This window comes from Anneissia japonica, unplaced genomic scaffold, assembly GCF_011630105.1.
Source record: "Anneissia japonica isolate Jap-2015-1 unplaced genomic scaffold, ASM1163010v1 scaffold287685_len94617_cov150, whole genome shotgun sequence".
Lineage (NCBI taxonomy): Eukaryota > Metazoa > Echinodermata > Crinoidea > Comatulida > Comatulidae > Anneissia > Anneissia japonica.
The window spans coordinates 47,043-53,344 of record NW_022743673.1 but is presented as its reverse complement, the minus strand read 5'-3'; positions in this window follow the sequence as shown (position 1 = coordinate 53,344).

Genomic DNA, 6,302 nt, shown 5'->3' with positions numbered 1-6,302 from the left:
TGTCAACTCGACCCCAAGTCAACTCGGCCCCATGTCAACCAACCCAAGTCAACTTGGCCCTAAGTATTGTTATTATATTATTAGTTATTTTATATACCTTTGTATAATTTTTATTAATATCATTTTAATATTATTTTTATTAATGCAGTTTTAATTATTGTAAGTGCATGTAAATGAAACGAAATAACAAATGCAACGATTTAAAAACACTTTAATTTTGGCTATGCATTCAAATCTCTTGATAAATATTCAAAAAATACCGTACACAGTAAATTAGGGGCGAGTTGACATGGGGCCGAGTTGACCTGGGGCCGAGTTGACTCGAATTCGTCATAGGTTACCCAAAACCGCGGCCAACTAAAAAATTAAAATATGCACAGTATGTAACTCAAATAGGGCCTAACACTTTTTATTATTCGTGCAGCGAAATCAAATAATACATATGTTGTTTTAAACGACCTATTATATTTTAAAAAATTCCGTGACAATATTTCTAAACTTGCCATAGTCTCTTCCTTTAGTATATATTATGCGAAAAACGAACCATCCTGGATTAATCCTCCATATCTTATAACTGACTAAAATAGGATTGTTATAATTTCTTAAAGGTATATTTTAAATTACTGATTTTTGTCATTTTCTCATTGTTGTTCTCTGTTTCTCCTTGTGTGTGCCTCATCTGGGCCATGATCTAGGATTGTATTTTACATTTCCTTATTGTTGTTTTGCAATAAAGTGATATTAAATAATGAATTGCAATGTGTTTTTTTTTTTTTCAAAATCAGACAGCGAGCAGCAATCCTGTATCTCAGAAGTTTTGTAGACGTTTATCTTTGGTTGATGACCTTTTGACCTCCAGAATTGCGATTTTCGAGTCGAGTCAGTCGAAACAACCCGAGTGGAGTTTCATGCAAATGTTTCGTACAGAAAAAAAATCGCGGCCAGAACACTCTTATGTCCTTCCTTCTTCCGGAACTTGCTTTATGTTCTCTGGCCATCCAGCAATTACAATTTGCCAACAGTGCATGTAACACTTGGTCGCTTGAGGTCTCGTTTTGTAGTTCCTCTTGCTTGCTGGTTGCAAAGCTCATTAGGTCAGTATTGAGTGTGTCTTCAATATCGTCAACCTGGAGCTCGATCGGTACATCTTGTGTTTTGCTTGGGTTTGGCAGTCTGCTTATGGTGTCCGATAATACCATTAAGCTTCCTGGCTTATATTTGATAGTGCAATCATATCCTTGTATTTTGATAATAGTCTCTGTAGGCGTGGAGGTGCACTTGTAAGTGGCTTCTTCCAGATCATCTCTAATAGCTTATGATAGGTTTCCACCAAGAATTCTTTTCCAAACAGAGAATCTGTTGATGCCAAATACGAGAGCTAGTGTCTGACGTTCTATGTTAGAGTAGTTCGCTTGTGCTGGTGAGCTGAGAGACTTTTCTATGCAAATGCGACTGCTTCGCCGTTTTGTAAAATACAGGCTCCAAGGCCCTTCTGGGATGCGTCTACTTCTAAGATAGTTGCTTTGTTTGGATTGTAGTACTGCAGGCAAGCTTCTGCTGTGATTACCTTCTTTATCTCATCTAGAGAGTGTTAGTGATCTTCGTGCCACAAGAATGGTGTGTCTTTTTTCAGAAGATCTCTCAGTGGCGATGCTTTCTCTGAAGAATTCGGGATATATGCCGATAGGAAGTTTAATAGTCCAAGGCATCTCTGAAGATCGTCTTTGTCTCATGGAACAAGCATAGCATGAACATCTTCGATTTTTCTGGGATCAGGAGATATCCCGTCTCTGGAGTAAATGTATCCAAAGAAGTTGATATGATCAGTTTTTATTGTACACTTATTACTGTTGAAGACTAGCCCTTCACCCCTGGCTGTCTCTTGAAGGTTGTGTAGGTTTCTGTCATGCTCTTCCTCGGAGCGACCGATCATTGCGATGTCGTCTGCGATGCAGACACAGCCATCCACCTGATTGATTATTCGATCCATATGTTGTTGAAACACATCTTGGCTCACTGATAGACCGAATGGCAGCCGTTGGAAACAGTATCCTCCAAATGGCGTTCGGAACGTGGTTAGTTCCTGTGATTTCTTTGCAAGGTGGACAGACCAATAACCTGCTTTGGCGTCTAGCTTTGAGAAGTATTTAGCCTACGAGAATGCTGGGTTTAGCTCCTCTAGTGTCGGCAATTTTTGAGGGCATCTCTTCAGGTTTTGGTTCAGTCGTTTAGGGAATGTCAATGCATATTCTGATTGATCCGTCTTTCTTGAGCACACTCGTTATGGAACTGTACCAATCTGTGTGATGTTGTATCTTTCGAATGATACCTTGTTTTTCCATTCATTCTCTGCTTGATGTGCACGCTGCATCTTCGATGAGCATCTATTGATGGGTTTGCGTCCTCTTTGAGATGTAGAACTGCTTCGCCTCTGAAGCATCCTATTTTGTCGAACTGCTGTGGGTACGGTTGTTTTAGATCATTCACTGAGTGAATAGGACTGTTGTTTGTTTTTATTTCATTGATTGTTACTACCTTCAGTGTCTCGCACAATGGCAGACCGGCAATGGCTGTGCCATTGACATCTACTATATAGAATGTCTGTTTGGACCAATCTGAGGTTTTATACCTGCATAACATCTGTATCGTCCCTATACACTGTATATCTGACCCGTTGTAGGCAGTTAGTCTGGCAGTTGTTGAATGTCCTTTAGTCCCACATTTCTTGCATGTGTCGTAATAAGCTGGGCACTTCCGTGGTGGATGTGTACAGCCACAGTTTCCACATGACGTCTTTCTTTGATTTTGTGGTTTAGATATGGCGTTGACTGTGGGTGAGCTCAGTGTTTGTAGGCATTCTTTTCCAGCAGCTATGGCTTCATATTTGCGTCCATCTTCGAGGAGTTGCTCGATCTGGTGACCTTTGGCTTTCTCAAGTAGATCTTTCTGGAATTATTCTATTTTGGTTGTCGCGATGACCAGTTCCATTAGCGTTCAAACAGCTCATCGTCTGTAAAGTCACACTCCTTTGCTTTACTGCGACATCTGTTTACAAACTCATTTGGGTTTTCATCTGTCTTCTGTTTATACCTCATGACTTCAAGGCGATGTATTCTAAAGTTAACCTTAACTTTAAGTTGGTTGTCGAAAATTTCCAAATCTTCGTGGGATCCTGCTGGGCGGTTTCTGATAAACCTGAAGCGTTGATTTTTCGAAGCCCTTCGTTGCCTAGTGCAATTTTGATTTTTATTCTGTCAAAGGGTGGTTCGTATAGTCCACTAAGTCCAATTGTTTTCCAGTTTAGATCAATATACAGTAACCTGTTATATCTTCTCACACAAGGTTGTTTACCAAAAGTAGATATCCGTAGCTCGCTCTCTCGCCCGCTCACTCTCCCGCCCGCTCGCTCTCCCGCGAAACATTGTAACTCTATACATACCTTTAAATTCAACATTAGAATTTTTCATTTATACTTTTTAAATGAAATCTTAAGATTTTTAGGGATATTAATCACATTATATAACCCTTAAAGGAGGTCTATTCCCAGATTATCATCACATTAATATCCTTAATCGAGGCTTATTCCCAGATGATATACAGATTATCAGATGTATTCATGATATACCATGCACATCCTAATAAATTATAATGTATATATGTTATTAAGATAACTTTTATTGTTTATATTTTTCTAAATTTATTACTCTGTTTCATTTAGGGGCCACTGTGTTTTTATCCTTAAATGTTACTTTTTAACTTCAAAATGAATAAATAAAAGCAAAAAAAACATTAAAAATATATAGTATACATTACTGTTATATATATATTATAACTCTTAATAATTCACTCCAAAACCAAAAAATAAAAATAGGAATAAATTGGATTTAAATTAATATAAATTAAATTATTAAAAGAAAATAACACAAATGTTTAACTGCTTTAGAAGTTTATATGTAATCAAACATTTTTTTTATATTCTTTTACAAACAGATGCTTTGTATGAGGTTGTAGCTACAGTATGATCAGAATATACCCATTCAAAGGCTCGGCAAGGAAAGAAAACTTGTTCATAACACATTACAAACAATGACCGCACAGTAAGCAAACATTACACCACAGCGGCAGAGTCTTATCACACACAATCTCTGCCTTTTCAGCTTCCTTTAGTTATGGGTCGATATTATAAGTTATTAAATTTCAATATAAATATGTTTAACAGTTATATATACTATATACACCAGCAAATTTTTAAAGCCATTTCAATTTTTTTTTAACAAAAATAATATATAGGCCTATGTTGTATATACATTACTAAAATATTTTTAATGTTTTTTAGTGACTGAGTGATAATATATGCCTATAGTTATAGTAACAATCGAATTAAGTTTTGTGAGTTTATAAAAAATTAAATAAGAATTATGCATAGCTATAAAAATATATAGCACGTTACTAAAATAATTTTAATGTTATTTAGTAACTGAATGATAATATATGATTTAACCTACTGTACAGTTATAGCAACACTCGAATTAAATTTTGTGAGTATATAAAAAAGTAATACGAATTATTCAAAAATTCTACTTGTCAATATTTAAGTACATACGTTTACAATATCACTAATGTAAAGTATTTGTATTATATATTTCATTATTAATTAGTGTTATAGTTGTTCATTTTAGTTCATATTTAGGTATACTTATGTGTTTTATGTGTATTGAAAATTATTTAATGAAATATGTAGCGAATTTGGGTATTGCTTTATATTTATATAATAATAATTAAGCCTTAAAATAAACAGTTATTGATTGCAATATGTTTACTTGTTTCCTTATTTCAGGTTTATTGCCTATCTACATTTCCATTGAAACCAACCTCATGAATTCCCTAAAGAATTTGAATAGAAATTTCAATGGGAATGATGTACTCTGTTCTAAGAAGAATTTATATTAAATGTATTTAAATATACTGTACAATAGAAAATCATATTGGATCTGTACCAATTTCTAATAAGATTATTTAGAATTTCTGATATCTTCCAAATTCAATATAAATTCTTATTGGATCTTGCATTTTGTGCAATTTATAATACAGTCGTTTAGAGTTCCCTATAGTAATTCAAATAAGAATTACAATAGAACAATCTTTAGAATCCAATAGAATTTCCTAATAGAAATATCTAAAATTCTAATAAGAATCTTTATAAAATACCATAAAAAATCATATTATGATCCAATAAGATATTGGGCCAATTTCCGATAAAATCTTATATAATTTTCAATAGCAAATCAAATAAGAATTACATTAGAACTATGTATAGGATCTAATGGTAATTCTTAATAGAAATATATTTAAAATTCTTATATGATCTAATAAAAATTGTAATAAGAATTCTTATAGGATCTAATAGCAATTTTGATGGAAATATATTTAAAATTCCTATATGATCTATTAAATATTGTAATAAGAATTTTATTGTATCTTATAGCAATTCCTAAGAGAAATATATTTGAAAATCCTATATATTCTAATAAATATTGTTGTTGGGAGACCTTTACTATTAGCAAGCGCCAGTCTTCCTAAGCATTAACTTGGTTGTCCATTTTTAAATGTTGCCCCTTTTTTTTCAATGTATGGCGTTTATTTTTTTTATTTTTATGTTTTGGAATGTTACTGTATTCCTAAACTATTATGAAATAATAATAATAATAAGAATAAGAATAAGAATAAGAATAAGAATAAGAATAAGAATAAGAATAAGAATAAGAATAAGAATAAGAATAATAAAACTGTTATGCCATTTGTACCACATAGAAACCAAGGGAAAAGTGAGCGCACAATATAATTAACATTTAATTTTCCACTTTCCAATTGCCTAGAATGAATTATATTGTTATGTATTGCCTAATTAAAATATATTTATATTTATCTTTTCAACTTCTTTAATTGTTACGACGCAGGATGAAAATCAGATACTATGGTGAGATATGTTTACATCTCTCCTGTTTTAATCGATATGCAAGCTACATGGAAACAGATGGACTCGTCATTTTGTCTCTGCATCCCTGCTGTTACTGACAGTTTTGTTTAGCATTCTTGTTTGTATTTTTGAAGAGACCTGGGACTTTCAGATGATGGGAAATTTATATTTTCTCTGAATCAACTTACTATTGAGAACAGATTGTTTAAAACCACATACCCTTTTAATGAAAATAAATTTACACACTAATTACTGCACATATTAACACAAAGCGCAATAACATATTTTTTTGTGCAGTACTATAATATAGTGTGAATATATTGAA